Source organism: Lissotriton helveticus, chromosome 10 (assembly GCF_964261635.1).
Source record: "Lissotriton helveticus chromosome 10, aLisHel1.1, whole genome shotgun sequence".
In the NCBI taxonomy this organism is placed as follows: Eukaryota; Metazoa; Chordata; class Amphibia; order Caudata; family Salamandridae; genus Lissotriton; species Lissotriton helveticus.
The window spans coordinates 374,908,948-374,929,401 of NC_136071.1; the positions used below are offsets into that span (position 1 = coordinate 374,908,948).

The 20,454-nt window shown below is 46.9% G+C and overlaps 1 protein-coding gene across 4 annotated transcripts in view; it reads left to right on the plus strand.

Annotated features, from left to right (window-relative positions):
* Positions 1–20,454, plus strand: part of LOC144784035 (GTPase IMAP family member 9-like) — a 290,804-nt gene that overhangs the window by 205,235 nt on the left and 65,115 nt on the right. The gene's annotated exons all lie outside the window — the stretch shown is intronic.

Below are 20,454 nucleotides of genomic sequence, written 5' to 3' on the forward strand. Positions count from 1 at the left end.
TCAGCTTTAGGAACTGCATGGAGGCAGTCTTGCAGTGGATGATCCTAAATTCACTGAAGCTGAACGGAGAAAAAAACGAGGTCCTGATTTTCAGTTAAAATCAGGACATTTGGTCAAATGACTGGTGGCCATCATCCCTTGGAACCTGCCCATCACCCACAAACTTAGCACGTAACTTGGGCGTGATGATCGACCCCTCACTTTCTATGACACAGCAGGTGAACAGGACTGTCCCCACTTGCTGGGGTGTTATTAGGACTCTCAGGAAAAGTACCCACTACCTTTCCCTGCAAGCCCACAAACAGATTGTGGTTGCCTTAGTCGCCTCGCGGCTGGACTATTGTAACGCGCTATACTCCGGCGTAAATAAAGGCCTTATACAACGCCTGCAGTCTGTCGATAACGCGGCTGCTAGATTTGTGCTCGATGCCCCTAGGCTTTCGTCTGCTACAGCTGCTAGGAAGAGCCTGCATCGGCTCCCGATCCAGTCCAGGATCTCTTTTAAGATCATGTGCCTGGTCTATGGGGCCCTGTCCGGCTGGGGGCGTGAAGGCTCTGCTGGCTCCCTATGTCCCTTGCAGGAGCCTTCGCTCCTCCAGCAAGAACCTCCTGTCGGTGCCTCGATTTCGCAGAGCCAAATGGGGAGGCAGGGCCTTCTCCTCCTTGGCCCCTAAACTGTGGAACACCCTCCCCTCTGAATTATAAACTCAACCGTCCATCTCGCTGTTCAGGAAGGCATTAAAGACATGGCTATTTGCCGAGGCATATCTGTAACCTGGTTCCCGAGTCCTACTCCACTCTTTCTGTTAGGCGCCTTGATGCCCACCGGGCTAAGTTTGCGCGGTACAAGATTGTTTTCATTTCATTCATATCATTTCAGGTGCTGTAGTGGTCCAAAGTGGTATAGCTTCTGGGTATCTGGTGGCATGATCCACTACCACCAGAATAAACCTATGCCCAGAGCCTGTTTGGGGATCCATTGGTACAACAATGTATATCCCAACTCTTTCAACAGGAACCCCCACCACAGGTAGTGGTATAAGGGGGGCCTTTGTAGTGCTCCCTGCTTTGCCACTGGCTTGGCAGGTCACACAGGAGCGACAAAACTCCTTGGTGTCTTCTGACATGTGGGGCCAGTGAAAATGTGGAACAAGCCTGTCCCAAATTATATTCTGGCCAAGATGTCCTGCAAGGGGAATATCATGGGCTAGTGTAAAAAGGAAGCCCCTGAATGCCAAAGGTATGACCAACCTCCTTGAAGCACCAGGCTTGGGGTCTCTACCCTCTGAATACAGGAGCCCTTCATCCCAGTAAACCTTATGGGTTCCACTAGCATTCCCTGCAGCCTCAGCAGCAGCTTGCTGTCTGAGGGGTTCAAGAGAAGGGCAGTCCAACTGCGCCTGCCTCCGATCTGCCCTAGAAGGTCCCCCTGTCCCAAGAAACTCAACCTGATCAGGCTCAAGCTCTTCTAGGTCAGTTCCTTCTTGGGGCTCACAATCCGCTTCCTCAGAAGGCTGATCCTCATCCTGAGGCAGGAGGGAAGGCACAGCCTTAACCCTACTGCTCCTTTTCCTGGAAGGCAACTGGTCCATTATTGCAGAATCCCGTGCCTGATCAGTGGTGCAAATTTTGACCTGTGACCTGGTCACAGCAAGAACATGTGCTGATATGCACGACATGTCTGCTTGTGTCCTAAACTCCACTTCAGACCAAGCTGGAGTCTCTAGGTCATTGCCAAGCAAACATTCTACAGGGAGGTCTGAACTAACAACAACCTTCTTAAGGCCAGTTACCCCTCCCCAGGAGAACTTAACAATTGCCATACTGTGTGTGGTAGTGACATTGCTAGCATTGGTCACTAGGTAAGTTTCACCTAGTTTGATCTGTCCAGGGTCCACAAAGTCAGGTATCACCATGGTGACACTAGCCCCTGTGTCCCTGTAGGCCTGAGCCTCTTTTTCATTGCCTAAAGGAGTTTGTCTGTACTTGCCCAAGGTATTGGGACTCACAGGGAAGGACATATTCATGCCTCCATCACAGATCAAAACAGCTTGAGTTGGTACTCTGACTAGGCCAGAGTCCATCTCAGTTCCCAGGGTTAACCCTACTACACCCTTCTGTTGAGAACCACCACTTGTAGCTGAACTAGGGGGAACAGTTGCCTTAGGGGCAATGGTGGCTGGAGCTGTCTCCTTTTTGGGGCAATCACTGGTCCAGTGAGTATTACTCTTACAAACTTTGCACCAGGGTTTCTTTTGGCCTTCTTTCTTTTTAGATTGTTGGGAACCCCCACCATTAGAAGCTTTTTGGGGACCTTGAGAAGACTTCTGGGGCTAGATGTAGGTAATTGCAAATTACCGATTCTAAAATACAGAATTTTACCGATTTGGTATTTTAGAATCGGTGATTGCAATGTAGATACAAATTTGGAAAAAAATACCGAATCGGTATTTACCGATTCGGTATTTGCCATTCATTCCTATGGGCCTGGAGGCCCATAGGAATGAATGTCAATTACCGAATCGGTAATTACCGATTCGGTAAAATTCCGAAAAAGTTAAGGGTGGCAGGGTGTCACTTTGACACCCTGTTGCACCCCTGATTAGTGCTTGTGTGCCATGTGGCATACATACATGCCCTAAGGGCATGTATGTGTGCCACATGGCACAGTTGTAAATGCACATTTATGCATTTACATAGGAATTCCTTATTTACCACCAACTAATAGTTGGTGGTAAATAACAAATCCTTGAAGCCCTGTAGCACTGTTTACAGTGCTACCTACATTACAAAATACAGATTCGGTAATTTTACCGAATCAGTAAAATTACAGATTCAGTAGAATTACAGAATCTGTATTTTTTAATGCCCTACATCCCAGTATCCAAATACCGGTGGGTACGGCCGAAAATCGGTATTTTCGGCCGTTACCGACTGGTATTTGGATACCTACATCTGGCCCTAGGTCTTTTGCTTTCTCCCCACCCTTTTGGTCTTGCTTCTTCTGGTCACCACCTTGGTTCTGTACCTTCTGCTTCACCCTGGTTCTGACCCATCCAATTCTTGTGGAGAGGTCAAATCAGAGTCAACCAGGTGTTGATGCAATAACTGGTTCTGACAATTATTAAGAATCTGTTCTCTCATTATAAGGTTATACAATCCTGTATAGTCACTTACTTTACTGCCCAGTAACCAAACTTCAAGAGCCTTAGTAGCATAATCTACCAAATCTGTCCACTCCTGAGTCTGTGTCTTTTGGGTATCTCTGAACAGCAACCTATACTGCTCAGTGGTTAGGCCAAACCCATCTATTAGAGCACTCATCAGGACATTCTAGTTGTCAGCATCCTCTTCTCTAACAGTGAGGAGCTTGTCCCTTCCTTTGTCTGCAAAGGAGAGCCACAAGATTGCTGCCCACTGACTCTGGGGTACCTGCTGTACTTTGCAGGCCCTCTCCAAAGCAATTATCCACTTGAGGATGTCATCTCCAATCTGATAGGGAGGGACAATCTTGTTTAGGTTTCTATGGTCATAAGACCTATCCCTACCACTAGGGATTATGCTGCCACCAGTGGGCTCCAGCCGACACAATTTTCTCTCTCTTTCAAGGGCAAGGGTCTCTTTCCCCAGGGCAACTTGTTGCCTCTGGATCCTAAGCTTGACCTCTTTCATTCTAGCTTCATGCTCTCTTCTCTGAGGGGATGTTCTCCTCCTGTGAGATGAGGCAGAGGACCCTATTGATGAACCAGATTGGCGAGATTCACCTGAGTGAGATCTCTGTCTTCTAGGTACACCAGTAGGCCTACCTGGGGGAATGAAGGATTGACCCTCATGGCCATCTCCATCTCCAGTCCTGTCGCTCCCAGGTCTGATTTATCAACCAGTTCCTGGTCTGCACCTTCCTCCTCCTCAGAGTCCTGGTGGGGTGTCCCACTTTGATCCTCCTCAGATGAGGGGTGGCCCCCCTCCCCAATATCTAGGGTACCTGGATCTGATGCTCTTGCTAAGTCATCTGCCGCCAGGATTTCTATGAGGTGTAGGGTGGTTGGACTCTGTCCTTGCCTTAATTTTCTTGTGACACACAATCCCCTTAAGTCTTGGAATGTAAATGTGTCATATTTAGATGTCTGCTCTTTGCTGACATCTGGCAGAGAGGAACTAGCTCCTGCCCTTAAGGCCATGACCAGTGAGGTGTGGTGTGTGCACCTACCTACACTACTTGTTTCCTACTAGAACCTCTCTAGAAGTTGTAGTCAGGGTATGCTGAGCCCTTACCACCTACAACTGCTAAGTTCAGCAGAACTTATGTATTATAAGTCTTGATTCATATGTACCTACAAGTACTTTGATGTGATTTTTCAAATGATTTTCTCAAGATTATTTGGTAAAACAATGCAAGCTCTTATCCCATCCGCTGCACACCAATGTGAGAATTTAGCCTGGCATATGATGTCCACTAGTTCTAGTGGGCACCTTGCACCAGTCTAATTGACCCTTTTTGATTGTGGTTGTAAAGTCAACCTTATAGTAAGCTATCCTAGGGGTAGCAATGGCGAGCAGTCTTCAGGCTAAGACTTCAGAGAGCGAATTAAGCTATTTGTTTTACCAATTACAATCTCTTGAGTACCAAATGAAGGCACACCACACAAGGTATATATCAAATATATATGTATTTATTCTAAACACAACCCCTCTGCACTCTTTATGAGGTCAGAGGTAAAAGTACAATACAAGGAACTTAATTAGCATTTGATAAGTTGGACCACGCACGCAACCTGGGCTTCATCCTGTACTCCTCCCTCTCCATGACCAGACAAGTCAACGCCGTCTCCTTGTCATGCTTCAACATCCTGCGCATGCTACGAAAGATCTTCCGGTGGATCCCCACCGAGACCAGGAAGACGGTCACCCAGGCCCTCGTCACCAGCCGACTGGACTACGGCAACGCCCTCTACGCCGGAACCACCGCCAAGCTCCAGAAGAGACTCCAGCGGATCCAGAACGCCTCAGCCAGACTCATCCTCGACATCCCCCGACGCAGCCACATCTCCGGACATCTGAGAGACCTGCACTGGCTCCCCGTCAACAAGAGAATCACCTTCCGTCTCCTCACCCACGTACACAAAGCCCTACACGACCAAGGCCCGAGCTACCTCAACAACCGCATCAACTTCTACGCTCCCAAACGCCACCTCCGATCAGCCAGTCACGCCCTCGCCGCCGTCCCCCGCATCCGAAGATCGACAACAGGAGGAAGGTCCTTCTCCCACCTGGCCGCCAAGACCTGGAACTCCCTCCCGACCGACCTGCGCCTGACCCAAGACCACCTCTCCTTCAGGAAGAAGCTCAAGGCCTGGCTGTTCGAGCAGTAGCAGCACCCCCCCCCCCCCCAAGCGCCTTGAGACCCTCCGGGTAAGTAGTCCGCTATATAAATGTCCATGATTGATTGATTGATTGACAGTATACGTTTTGCCCCAGGGGCTTCATAAACCATATACTAAAATAGTGGTATAAGAACCACGTGAGAAATAGAAAGCAGGCCTGGGGCCTGTGGATTCGCTGGGGCTACTCAGGACAACCAAAGGTTAGGATGTAGGAGGCCCACGGGAGACGCGTGCAGTGTCTAAACACAGCCGCGGGTTACCATTGACTTTCTATGGGAAACAAACAAGTTACAATTTTACAATTTAAGGACACTTCTAAATGAACTACGATGGAACCCTCTTAGACTTAGACGCTAGGAGGGCCAATGCCCTCGAGACAACCAGAGTACTCGTGTTACCTCACCCACGGAAGCCGGGTGCATGGGTCTCTTTTGGTGTCGGGTTTCGTCGTCGATTTCAATGGAGATCTGCAAAGAAGTGCTGCAGGCGACCAGAGGAAAAGTGTCCGGGTGGATCCAAGGGTGGATCGAAGATCTGAAGAACCTGAAAGCAGAGGAGACAGAGTCTGGGCCACTAGCCAGTGACCAGGGTAGTGATAGAAAGATGGCACCAGATGTCGGGTGATTTCAGGTGAAAAGGTGAAGTTTGTCTCTTCAGCCACGAGGACCAGGAACCGTCGATGACAACCAAGAGCTGGATTTGAGCTGTCCTACAAAATATCTAGTTGACTGCGGTGTTGATATCCGGATTGGACCTAACAAGCCTTGGCAAATGCAATCCACGCAGGATGTCGAGATTGGCTTCGGTGCAGACCAGCAAGGTCTGTGGAACTTCTGCTTTGCAGGGAAGTTGGAGCAAGCCTTAGCAACCAGGAAAGCAAGTTGAAACAAAGGATTGTCTTCTCTTCTTGGGGGCTCACTAGCCAATGGACTAGGAACCGCAAAGACGCATTGAGTGGAAATACACAAAGCGGGCCCACGGGCCACTTGTGGAGTGTTGGGCTTTGGTGCAAAAGTGCTCTGGTCTAGGGCTTCAAGCACCCCAATGCACAACTTGGGGATACCTAGGGAAGTTGGTGCAGGTAGCAAAATGCAGGATGTCCAGGAGCTCCTGTCCCACGTCTCTCGTGTCTGCCATGGGTCTCAGCTTTGCTGTGAGCGAAGGTCGGGGTCAGAGATGTCTGGAAGTCTGTATCCTGTGTCGCAGATTCTTCGGGATCCGGTGGGAGCCTCGAAAATGCAGACCGGCAAAGATGCTGTTGCTGCCTGTTTGGACAGGGTGGTCACTCCTTGACCACAAGGGAGATTTCTTCCATCTTCCAGTCGATATGGAATGTCGAAGGTCCATGATATATGTTCCAGAGTTTCATCCAGGGTAATCTAAAATCCTAGGGACTGGGGTTCTATGCTTATAGTAAGTTTAGGGGTTGGACTAACTGTAAGGTCACTCCTATGGGTGGACCTGGGGTGGGGGTGGTTACACCCCTTCCCCATTGTCCAGTTTTGCGCCAGAGCTGGGGCTGAGTGCCTCAGCAACCGGTTTGAACTGGGAAATTCATGGAGCACCTAGTGTACCCCAGGCAGTGTCTGCTGTGGCTCTGTTTAACTTTAGCCGGGTAAACCAGTAACTACATCTCTTCTCCCTCTAGAAGGGTGGACTGCTACCCCCGCCCCAGGACTGGCGGGGGGGGGGTAATATTCCAAAGTGTTTGACACCTTACACAACGTGTTTTGATAAAGCCAAACCAAAGTTAGCATTAACTGCGAGGATTATAATGCACTTAAGAGTATATGGTATGGCTATATCATAGAACAGCTATAAGGAGATGGTTCCGAAAGCTGCAGAGGGCTCAGCTCATGCTAGGGCACCCTCTCACATAAAAGCAAGCACTCTGCCTCCAGGATTGTCAAGGCCTGCCAAAGGAGTGACTTATAGGTGTATATGTGTCTACATATATATATATAGATATAGGTATACCATATCTAAGTAATGGGTGATTACACCACCTTACCCAGGCTGTGTGAACAGACCTGTGGTGTCAGTTTGGAAGGCAAACCAGGGGTGGCACAATACATGCTGCAGCCCTTGGTAGGCCTAGGGTGCACCTAGGCCCTGGGTACCTATGGTACACTATACAGGGTCTCACAAGGGTGACCCAGTAACCAATCTGGTATGTACCTAAAGTACATGGTATCAATTTAGAGAGAGAACAGCTGGGATGTGGGCCTGATCAGCAGGTCCACAGCCACACTAAAGTCGAAAAACTAGAGAATCACAGCAAAAAGTGGGGGTAACCATAGGAAGTAGACCCTACTCTCCTACAAGCCTTACGGTAAAACTTCATAAATGTGGCCCTATGACCTTAACAGGGATAGATTAATTGCAGGGGTATTTATTAATACAGTTTTATATAGCGCATACTTTACCCAGAGGTTTCAGAGCACTTTACAATAGAGCGAAAAACGTTACATAAGAAATTGAGAGTAACATGGTAGTTGGTGTATATTTATTTATTTTAAGGTTTTATAGAGCGCGAACCAGACCCGTGAGGGTATCAGAACGCTTTACAGGTTTAAGGGTGGTATACAAAGCGTTAGAAAGGGAGGGAACAATTGGGTGAGATGGGGGATAAATTATACATTATACAAGAAAAAGCACGCAGTCTAAGGTCCCGGCTACAAGAGGGATAAAAAGTTAGAAATAGGTAGACACTAATAAAAGAAGGCACGCAGTCTCAACTCTTGGGTGGGATGCTCAGGAGTGCAGTGATAGGTATCCTCCATAGAGGGGTGGAAGATGTCAAGGTGCAGGGTGGAAAAATGTTGCTACGGTGATTGAGAAGTACTCCTAAGACGAGGTATTTGCCCATTAAGAAGGTTTTGGTCTCCTTTTTGAAATGTGCCAAGGACGAAAGTCTTCTGACGGCGGGTGGGAGGGAGTTCCAGATTCTTGGAGCTGCCCCAGAGAAGGCCTGATTGTAGGTTTTTTTCTTCCATAAGCAAGGTGGTTGCAGCAATATGCCTTTGGCAGATCTGGAGTTTCTGGCTCCTCCTGACATCACGAGTTTGTGGGCGAGAAAAGCAGGGGAACTGGAGTAGAGAGCTTTGTGAGTAATGCAGGCCAGATTAAATTGGATTCTGGCCTCTAGGGGAAGCCAGTTCAAAGTTTTGAGGTGGGGAGAAATGTGGTTGAATTTCTTTCAGCCAGTTAGGAGTCTGGCGGCGGGGTTGAGGCAGGCTTTCAGTGGGGCCAGGGAGTTCTTGGGTAGCCCTGCGAGAGTGGAGCATCCATATTCTAGTCTGGAAATGACTAGAGCCTGGATTGCCGTTCTGAGGTTGGAAACCTAAAGGAAGGGGTTTAGGTTTCTTAGGTAGCTCAGGTAGGCTATCGAGTTTATATGACCGCGCATGTTCAGGCTGCCGTCAAGGGTTCTTCCAAAGGATTTCGCAGAGTCAACAGTGGTGGGAGGGCAGTTTAGTGATGTGATGCTCTTGATCCATTCCTGGATTGGTTTTGAGTGGGGAGATTAGGAGAAATTCAGTTTCATTTGCATTGAGTTTACGCTGGTTGGTGGTGAGCCAATGGACTGTCAGCTTCAGTGCCTCATTCAAGGAGCGAATGTTCTCAGGGGAGGAGATTTTGATATAGATCTGTGTATCGTCTGCGTACATAAGGTAGGAGATATCGGCGGCACGTAGTACCTCGGTGAGTGGTTCAAGGTAAAGACAGAAGAGGGTAGGGGAGAGGGTTGATCCTTGGGGGACTCCAACCGTGACGGAGAGGGGGTGATAAGATTACCATTGATGAGGACTCTCTGAGAGCGTTTTAGGAGGAAGGATCTAAACCATTCAAGAACGGTGCCATCTACCCCCATCCTGAGTTTGAGTCGTTCAAGGAGGATTTCGTGGTTAACCGTATCAAAGACAGAAGATAGGTCTAGGAGGATTAGGAGACAGGTTTTGCTTGATCGAGGGCTTGGAGGGTGTCATCTACGATGTGGAGGAGGGTGGTTTCCCTGCTGTGTCCAGGTCTGAAACCAGATTGGAAGTCATCTAGCAGGTGGAAGTTATTCTCCGCTGCTGTTGCACACATTGTGACAATACGTGAATGTATGACGTTCCATCGCGCACAATTACATCGCGCACTTTTTCCCCGCATCTATTTGATCGCCGAGTCAATTACATCGTCTGTTTTCACCGCGCAATCTATTGCAGCGCGATTCCATTGGTTTCTATGGGGCCGTACTTTACCCCGCAGTACAGCATGTCGCATGGCAAATCAACGCGGTCTTTGGAATCGCCTGCGAGAACCCGCCTCTAAGCCCTGGCCCCCATCTCCCCCCCTGCCCCCCCCCCTCACCTCAACGCCAAATCTTCGCTTTCTATCGGATGTTTGCAGTGTATAAAAAGTAATTTATTTTTTGAATGTTGGCCACCAAAACAAAATGTACATTGTTTGTGTATTTTTTATTGTCGACGTGACAGGAGGTTCGAACATTAGTCCCCAGGACCAAAGGTGAGCGCGTTGCCCTCAGACCACATTGTTATCCGTTATGTGGCCTTAAAACATTCCTGGTATTTTGGCCGCTCGGGCAGATATGAAATAAACTGAATTAACGTTAATTCAAGTAGCAGAGCAATTTGTATATAAGCAGATCTTAACTGCTGTTCTTCAAAGAACTTTGGTGTAATAACATTAGTCCCGTGCACCAAAGTTGGCCGCGTTGCCCTTGCCCTCAGACAATCGTTGTACTCTTAAATTTAGTCTATTTTTAGGGTCGTCATCATTTGTGCTCGAAGTCACAATTGTATCACATAATAAGTGGTCGTAAATCCTTTCTATTATTTCCCTTTCTTATGCTTTGCTGGGTATATTTCTTCACCCACGCATCCATCCACACACCCATCCACGCATCCAACCCACGCATGCATTCACCCCACGCTTCAGCACACCCACCCACCCACGCATCCATCCATGCATCCACCCACCCACCCACCCACTCATCGATGCATCCATCCACCCACCCACGCATCCATCCACACACCCATCCACGCATCCACCCACCCATCCACCCACCCACGCATCCATCCACACACCCATCCACGCATCCACCCACCCACCCACCCACTAATCGATGCATCCATCCACCCACCCACGCATCCATCCACACACCCATCCACGCATCCACCCACCCACCCACTCATCCATGCATCCACCCACCCATGCATCCACCCACCCACCCACGCATCCAACACACGCATCCATCCACCCACCCATCCACCCCATGCACGCAGCCATAAAAAGCAAATATATATGTTTGCAAGTAACAAAAACACTTACAATGTATTACGGGTATATTATTGAATCTTCCACGCAGTGTATAAAAAGAAATTTATTTTTTGAATGTTGGCCACCAAAACAAAATGTACATTGTTTGTGTATTTTTTATTGTCGACGTGACAGGAGGTTCGAACATTAGTCCCCGGGACCAAAGGTGAGCGCGTTGCCCTCAGACCACATCGTTATCCGTTGTATGGCCTTAAATAATTTCTGGTATTTGGGCGCCTCGGCCAGATATGAAATAAACAGAATGAATGTTTTCCTTGCCCTCAGACCATCGTTGTGCTCGTAACTTTTTTGTCAATTTTTAGGGTCGTAATCATTTGTGCTCGAAGTCACAATTGTATCACATAATAAGTGGTCGTAAATGCTTTGTATTATTTGCTTACGTTTATGCTTTTCTGGGTATATTTCTTATTTTTTGTAATAACTTTGGTGTACATTTTCATTAATAACTTAGCTGGGTATATTTCGTCGTAAATCATTCTTTTCCATTATTTGTGCTTTGTATTATTTTCTTTCGTTTATGTTTTTCTTTGCCATTATTTGGGTCGTAATCATTATTTGCCATTATTTGTGCTCATTTGTGCTGGAAGCCACAGTTGCATCATATAATATGTGTTGGTAAATCCACCCATATGGGTTTTCCGTTTTTCCAATCTTTTCCATTATTTGGTTGTAAGCATTTACATCACCCATCTGGGATCGTTAATGCTTTTCTGGTTGTTTAGGCTTTGTGGCGATGTCATGGCTTTGCCCTGTAATGCCTGTAATGCGATGTAATGCCTCGCGCTTTGTGTAAGCATTTACATCACCCATCTGGGATCGTTAATGCTTTTCTGGTTGTTTGGGCTTTGTGGCGATGTCAGTAATGCCTCGCGCTTTGTGTAAGCATTTACATCACCCATCTGGGATCGTTAATGCTTTTCTGGTTGTTTGGGCTTTGTGGCGATGTCATGGCTTTGCCCTGTAATGCGATGTAATGCCTCGCGCTTTGAAAGTCATTGCGGCGTCTTGGCATGCGTCGCAGTAGCATGCGGTGTGCAGGCATCTGCGATGTAATAGTCGCGATGCGATAGCAACGCGATGCAGTGCTTCCGCTGTAACCGGTCTTTCCCCAATACGTATACCTACTATGGTTACTCGTGGTGAGAGTTACATATTTAGAAATAACATATTTACTAAAGAGGACATATTTAGAAAAGTTAGAGCAATTAGGGTTGCACAAATACATATTACATATTTACAGAGATCTCATATGTTTCATGTAAGAGTCTGGGTCAGGCCATAGAATGTGAGGGTGTCTGCCTGGTAAAGAGCTTGGCAAGAGAAGAGTTTTAAGGTCAATTTGGAAGATCCAGAAAGGGGTGATGGTGCGAAGGTTTGGAGCTAGTGAGTACTAGATTCTAGTCACATTACCTGAGAAAGATTGCGCCTTTTGAAAGTTGGAGGTTTGAGCACTAGATTTTCAGCATTAAATAAAGGTCTAAAGCATCCTGATATTTTGAATTTATTAGGTAGGTAGCGAGGGGTGGAAAGGTGAATGGCTTTATGGGTGATACAAGCAGTCTTGCATATTGATCTAACTTCAATAGGAAGCCAGCAAAGATTTATCAGCATAGGTGTGATATGGTTGTTTCTTTTAGCCCCACAGACAAATGTGCAGCCAAATGGACAATGGGATTTAAAGGAGATAGTTGGGTCCTGAGGAGGCCTGCATGGAGAGAATTACAGTAGTCCCTTCTGGGGAGTGCCAAAGATTGAACATGTTTCAGGTGTTGCTCAGAAATAAAACATCTGATTGACTAGAGAAGGCATAATTGGAAGCGTGCATTCTTGCCCATTAGTTGATTTGGGATTGGAAGTTAAGTCTTTTGTCCATCATGACGCCTAGGGATTTGGCACTGTCAACTATAGTAGGTTTGCAGTTAAGAATGTTCAGATTATCAGTCCATGATTGAATTGGAGTGTTTGAGGTAGAGATAAGAAGGAATTCTGTTTTGGAGAGATTCAGTTTAGGTGATGAGACGTCATCCATACTTGGATGGAGTTGAGGGTGGAGGCGAGGAGTGAGATGTCATGTTTGAAGTACACCTTGAGGTAGACTTGGGTGTTGTCAGCATAGAGGTGATAAAATATCCTGGTCTTTTTAGTAGGGCTCCTAAAGGTCCATGTAGAGGCTGAAAAGGGTAAGAGAATGATAAAGCCTTGAGGGACACCTTGATCCACAGCCTTTGGATTTGAGATGCAGTTTTTAATTTTAATAATCTGAGATTTGCCCATGAGGTAAGATTCACAGGTGTGGGACCGTACCAAGACCTATCCAAATCACCCACCCAAGGATTCCAATCCCCCCTTCCCTGCAAGGTTGGAAGTTCTACCTAGGGAGACAGAGATAAGCTGATGACATTCCTGCATTAGAGACCTTTAAGGAGTCATGGTTGACCACCCCCTAGGCACAAATGGCCTCAATTATTCTGATTGACTTGGGTGCCGTGACCCCTCTACATCAAGTTGCATATCACAAGGCAAACTCCCATGCCCCTTCAAGATAGAGGGAGCATGGGCCAGCATGAATTTTGGACCCCCAAAAAACACAACCATGCCAGGGCCAACACAAAGAAGGTATCCACCCTGGCACCCAATGGGTCATGGGCCTGAGGAACCGGGCCATACCTTGGTCCCCTGGCATCGCCACCACACCCCGATATCCCCAGGGCCATGTAATGGAGTACTGTGGAAGGCTAAGGATAATCGCTCTAGCGTGCGTCCAGAGCCCTTCTCTACACCCCCACGCCACCCTAACCTCCAATTTGAGCCAAAGGCTCCCAATTCAATCTTGAATTCACCTGCACTTTCTTTTCAGATGCTAAGGTTGTCCACCTACTCTGTGTCCAAGCATGACTCCTTCCCTGCTAGAAGTCTCCTCTTACGGAAGAGGATGGGCTTGTGGGAAAAAGTTAGATTCTTCTTGGGTCCCAAAGGTAGGAAGGTCCAGCATTCAGGCGCGTTAGTGGTCGTCAGAGCCAGACAGTCAAAAAACAGTTAAAGATGAGTAGGGCTGAGGTCTCGCTTTAAACCTGCTTGGCTACCCCTGCCACCTGCCCAGGCCACCCAATTACTCCCCTGCCAGCCAATCGAAGGCATTTTGGGTTGCCCGTGAAAATTCAAAATACGGCACCCACAGTTGGCCACCTCCTGGAACTGGTCCGATCTGGCCTGCACCAGTCTTGGAAGCCCACCATCAGTTGACATTGCCCCTGGTCCGCAGCTGGGGGCTATACAAATTACCCACCCAAGGATTTCAATACCCCTTCCCCGTAACTTTGGAAGTTTCCCCTGGCGAGACAGAGACAAGCTGACAACATTCCTGCATTAGAGATTTTAAAGGAGTCATGGTAAACCAACACCCAGGTCCCCATGGCATCAACTATTCTGATTGACTCAGGGATTGTAATTCCCATAAAAACAAGTTGCAATTCAAAAGGAGAACTCACTTGCATCTTCAAGACAGAGGAAGTGTGGGCCAGCATGAAACCTGGACCCCAAAAAACACAACCATGCCAGTGCCAACCCGAAGAAGGGATTTACCCTGGCACCCAATAGGGGATGGGCCTGGGCAAACAGTTTATACCTTGGTCCCCTTGTGCAGTAACCAATCCCTGACATCCCCAGGGCCATGGAGGCTATGGATAATTGCTGTAGCAGGTATCCCAAGCCCTTCTCTACACCCCCACAGCACCCCTAGCCCAGGTTTGAGCCAAAGCCTTCCAATTCCATCTTGAACTCACCTGTACATCTATTCCTGGTGCCAAGGTTGTCCAACTACTTTGTGTCCAAACATGACTCCTTCCCTGCCACAGGCCTGTGAAGATCCCCATCCAGCCAGGAATCCCCCCCAAGATTTGACATACATAGTGTTGAGAGAACCTCTACATCACAAATGCTACCAAATTCTCAACAAACCGCCAATGGCCGCTGTCCGTCAAGTGGACTCCATCCCTGTGGAACATTTCCTACCCCAAAGAGATACCCATGAGGAATTATCTTTAAGAATGCTATATTGAGAAGCTGATCTATTTGGTTATTCAAGTGCCTGTCCAACTCATTACGGTCCTTAGCTGACCACACTGACCTTTATACTCACCTAGGTATGATTAGGGACAATGCAATGATAGCCCTTGGAAACCCTTTTGCCAACCAAGAAATTTCCATCACTAAGTTCTGGAACAGGTATCTTATTCCCATTGTTGCCATGTTATTGCCTCCTATGTGTATAATGATGAGCACTGGCAGCGGTAGCCATCGTTAATAAACCTCCTCCACAAGCTGATGAAACCCATCAAGACGCAGACCTCTTTTACTGATGCAAAGAAACAGAAAACCCACTTCAACCGCCTGTCCGCAGTACTGGTTGAAGAACACCTTTGCGCATCGCACTAAGGAATTATCAAGGACCCAAACACTGGGTGGAGCCATGTGCTCCTTGGAAAACTGAGAGGAGATACAGAATGGTTCTAATATTTAAGTCACCAAATTAATTCTCCAAAAGCCTATATCATATCGAGACGAATGTAGCGCTTATAGCAATCTGATTTCCACTCCCTGATCCCTTTGACTGTTTTGGCTTTGAGCCCTGCCCCCACTGCTGATGTCTTTGCACCTATCCTGAGGAAGTGGGAACTAATCTTTCCCTGAATGCCATCTGCCAGCAAGGCCTTGCGCAATACCTAAGAGAATTGGTATCTCGTGCACGGCATCCCAATAGAGAGGGTGATGCTACGGAGGGACAAATCTGTAAGTACCTGCGAACCGCAGCCACTGAGCACCCACAGAATCCACCTGCCCTCCCCAAAAGTAACTTTCCCCTCTACCCAACTGGTTCACCTTTGAGTGTAGTATGGTAATTACTAGGGCATTCTCCCTCCAGTACACATGATTGCGCATAATCCCCCCATGAACGTCCTGTTTAGATCCTGCTGTAATCTCAGAAACCCAAAAAGCCTTGTAAAAAGCAAGCGCGAATGTTGCTGCAAACAGTGTTGCCTTAAATTCAGAATCGCATATCCGACCAGAGTTAATAGGATTCTTTCCAGCTTGTCCATGTCAGTGGAGTGCCTCTGACCTGGGATTGTTCCTGCCAACCTTTCCCACACCTTGAGGACCTGTCTAAAAAGGAAAGATCAGGAATGATCTGTGCCCCCCCCCCAACTTCGTGAAAAAGTCCATGGCTGAAATTTGAAGCCTAGCTCTTACTACTGATCAACCATGCAATCGTAAGTGCTCAAGAAAACCCAACTATTCATAGAAAAAGGCTGCGCTTGGGGGTTGCCAGAGATGTATGCCATGTAACAGTGAAACACCTATTCATATGCCAGCCTTATTTTTAGTGCAAGGCTGGCTGGCACTAGATCTGCAAAAGTTGAGCAGCAAGGTTCCACAGCTGTCCCAGAACATATGTGGGTTCCAACTCTGCCCCTGGGTGGAAGCACTGAAACTCCTGTAGCTTGAAATGAGACATGGCATCAGCTGCATTATTGAAAATACCTGGACATGTTTAGCTTTAAACAGAATGTTATTTCTTAAACAGATTAATATCAATTTATTTATCAAGCTTTATCAAGCTCGGTACTCTTTTGCATTTGTCATGCTGGAAATTAATACATTCAACCACCGCCATATTGTTGGACCAAAAAAGAATGGATTGATTGTGAAATTGGTCTACCCATATGTGTAATGCCACCACTATGGGAAATAACTCCAAGAAGGTGATGTTCTCAGTCAACCCTGAAGACTGCAAAGGCTGAGACCAGGCACTTTGTGCCTAAAATGGCCCCAAAAGCAATGCTGTCTGCTGAATCGGTAAACAAATTAAGTTCTTGATTTGACCTAAAAGGTGCTGGCCATACCATTGCCCTATTAAAATCCTTTAGAAACGCCAGCCAAATCCTTAAACCTTGTTTAACGTCAGTGGACAGGCGCGTTTTATGGTGCTTTTCTTTTAAACTTGACATGGCTTGTGCTATAGAGCTGGTGAAAGGGTGACTCTTTGGGATTATCTGTAAGGCAAAATTGAGTTGTCCCACTATTAACGGTAACTGATGTAGAGTGACCTTTTTGGCCCTTTCGGCCCCAGAGATGTTTCCAGGGATGCCCAGAAAGCATCACCTTGTCAAGAGGTAACCTATGCCCTCCTTGTACTGAATCAATTTCTATCCCAAGGATGTGGCTGGCCCTGTTGTCTTTTCATGAGCTAACAGTATCCCAAACTCAGCTATTAGAGACTCGAATGTAACCAAAGACCTAGCACGCCTGTCAGAGCCACACAGTCCCATGAACAAGATATCATCTAAGTAGTGAATCACAGAGGTCGACCCAGATGCTTGTCTAAAAACCCATTCCAAAAAGGTACTGAACTGTTCAAAATATGCACAAGTAACTGAACACCCCATGGGCATACATCTGTCATAAAAGAACTTCCACTGGAAACCCAATAAATGGTAGTCACCAGGGAGAGATGGTAAACCCGGAAGGCTGAGGCTGACTCTACATCTGCCTTTGCCATTAGGGCCCCTGGACCCAGCTGCCTTAATAATGACAGGGAGTCATCAAGGGATGCAGCTTCAGAGAGCACTGGGTCAATTGCATTATTTACCGATGCTCCACAAGGGGCTGAGTGTTGTGCATTATTCTAAATCTACCAGGGTCCTTTATAGGTACCAGCCCTAAGGGGACGCGGACAAAACCATCAAGAGAGGGGCTGTCAAAAGGTCCCACTAGCTTGTTCAAACCCAGTTCTTCAACATTGGCGCTGGGATTCTGAAGCTATAGCGGAAACCCTCATACAACTGTTGTGCAACTTCATGCAGTGGATACAAATTTAGCCAAGGGTTCAAGACCAAGAGAGACACATGGGATGGGTCACCCACAACCAAGGAAGGGTCAACCCTCATTTCTGCCCTCCCTTTTTCCTTGACTTCTTGAAGCATTTGAACTCTGGGTGCCCTAGCTGTACCGCAAAAGGAGCAATTGTACTTGAATTTGCAAGACACCTGGGGTCTGGTACATGCCTTTTTGTTGAATGCCCAAAATACCCTCCTCCCACCGAAACCCGCAAGGGTGACTGACCATTAACCTTAGGTTTCCTCAGCATCATATAACGCAACCAATCATTCACATCAGTCTGATCACAATGTATGGAAGAGTTTGTGGTTTTCTTTTACCTGAATGCCTTATCGCAATTTTTCCAACTGGACCCTCCAAATTCCTTGTAGGCACCCACTTTCTTGCTCATATAATATGCATCTGTGGGCCCAAATCTGGAAATTTCTCGAGCAGGACCGACTGATAAATGGTAAAACCTTTGATCCGATTCATTATAGTTTCTTCAACCTTAGGTTTCTTCTATTTATGATTACAGTCCTTATTCTCTTAACTATCTTCCTCTGCTGGCTTCACAATGGTAAGCTCAAAAATATCAACATATGCCCCTTTTTTAATCTTTGCCCGTATCACCTCAGAAAGGAAAAAACGTAACTGCTCCCTAGGAGACAGCACATGGTCACGTGTGCTACCAGACTGGGTCACACCCTCACCTTTGCTACTCATGGCGGACCCTCCTACTGATAGTGTAGCGAGTGTGGCAACAGTGGCGGACTCAGGTGATGCCGCCGCCGGAACCTTAGGTGTCTCCCTGGTATCTACAGCATCTTCCTGCTGTTTGGAAATAGCTCCTCCCACCAAGCTCCTTGCTGTGGCCATTTGCTGTACCTTCCCCCGCTTGATCTACCTGCTTAGCGTTTCCCAATCTTGTTTGCCACGGTCACACTTTGGCTAAGCTACTAACTAGGTCTTCCTTATCACCCTGCTCACTTACTGACCCTGCCGCTTCTTTCCCTGGGGCCAGTAGTACATCAATCATGCCGATTCCAGTTTTCTTGTCTGCCTGCCCCTGACTGGGAACTGTTGGCTCCCCCGATAGTGCCCCCTGCAGTGGGTTTCTTCCCACCAACCTTGGGTGTAACTCTTCTAGCCTGCTTTGGGACTGGAGGGAATGCTGATTTCAAAATTTGCGAACATACGTGACAAGAATTTTCAATTCTATTAAGGACACGGCGGCGAGGATTATGCTTTCTCATTTCTTTTCATAGAAATGCTCAGCAGCCAATCATAAAACAGTATGGAAAAAACAAACTACAATACCCATGAGTATTTGGGTATCACATGACAGATCATATAGTCCTTAGTATAAAACGTCCCATGGAGAATACCAACTCCTCTTTCTTTGGCGACTAAAACAGTTAAAAATGAAAAAGGTCAGTCCAATACGAAGTTCAGAAAAAGAGTAAACCAACGGAACAGAAATCCCTTAAAAGGTCCGGATACTTGAAGCCATAGACAACTGGAAACTGAATATAATCATTAGGCAGGATGAACCGGTCCAGACAGCAGTCTCTTATTTAGGATCAGACCCTGAAAAAATATGTAGAGTCGTAATACACATTCCTTGTACATAGAAAAGTACAAAAACAAGGGGGGTAAAAACAAGGAGCAGTAATATGCAAATATCATATGCAATTAGCAATAATCAAATACAAGGTAACATTTGCAATATGCAGAAAGATGGGTGGGATAATCCTCGCCCGTGTCCTTATTAGAATCGAAAATTCTTGTCACGTATGTTCGCAAATTTTGAATTCTATGTCAGGACCGGAGGCTCCGATTATGCTTGTTCAAAGCTGATCCACCACAACAGAAGCAATATGTGCAATTGGTTTATAATAAAAGGTCTTAAATACAGAATCAGACGACCAATCAGCTGCCTTCATGATGTCAATCAAAGTCACTCCTATTGAAAAAGCTTTAGAAGCCATAGCCCCCCGTGTTGAATGTGCACCAAACCTAGAGACATCAATACCAGCCTCAGACATGAGCCATCTGACCCAGCAGGCCAACGTAGCTGGGGTGACAGGACGAAAAGGCTTCTGTAAAGCAATTAACAATTGACCTTGCATATCCTGATGAAAAAGGAGCAGTACTCACCTCATAATCCTTAACACATTGAACCACGCAAAGTTTGGGGTTATTGGGAAAAGATGGATAGGTAACAGAAGACGTATTACATTTAGTGCGTCTGGAAATAGCAAAGGTAACACCCTCAGGCGTGAAACTGTGACCTGCCGGATCCAGTGCACGAACATCGGACAGCGCTTGCATGAAACAAGACACAAAAGCATAGTCAATTTTGCTGAAAGTTGCTTGCGGGATAGAGAAGAATTGGAAGGCCAGTCCTCCAAGAATCGCAAAACAATGGAAACATCCCATAGTACAACATATTTTGGACACGGTGGTTTCACTAGGCGACTTAGAAACTTAGAAATCAAAGGATGTTCCCCCGCAGGCTTGCCGTCAATATTGAAATGACCTGCTGAAATAGCTGAACGGAAATAATTAACTGTTCGATAAGCAAGACCGGACGTGGCGATGGAAGCCAGACAATTAACAATCAGAGAGATATCTGCTGATGCGGGATCCATCTTCCGTTGAGCACACCAATCACACCATCGTTTTCAAACACCTGCATAACGTTTGGGGGTGTTGGGTGACCAAGCCTCGCTGATAAATCTGGTAGCGTCTCGCAAAAGGCCTGGGACTTGCCAGCGTTCCCCGAAATTCGCCACGCAACTAGGAGAAGGTGGCTTGACTCGATCAGGGGGTGTGGATTGCCGAG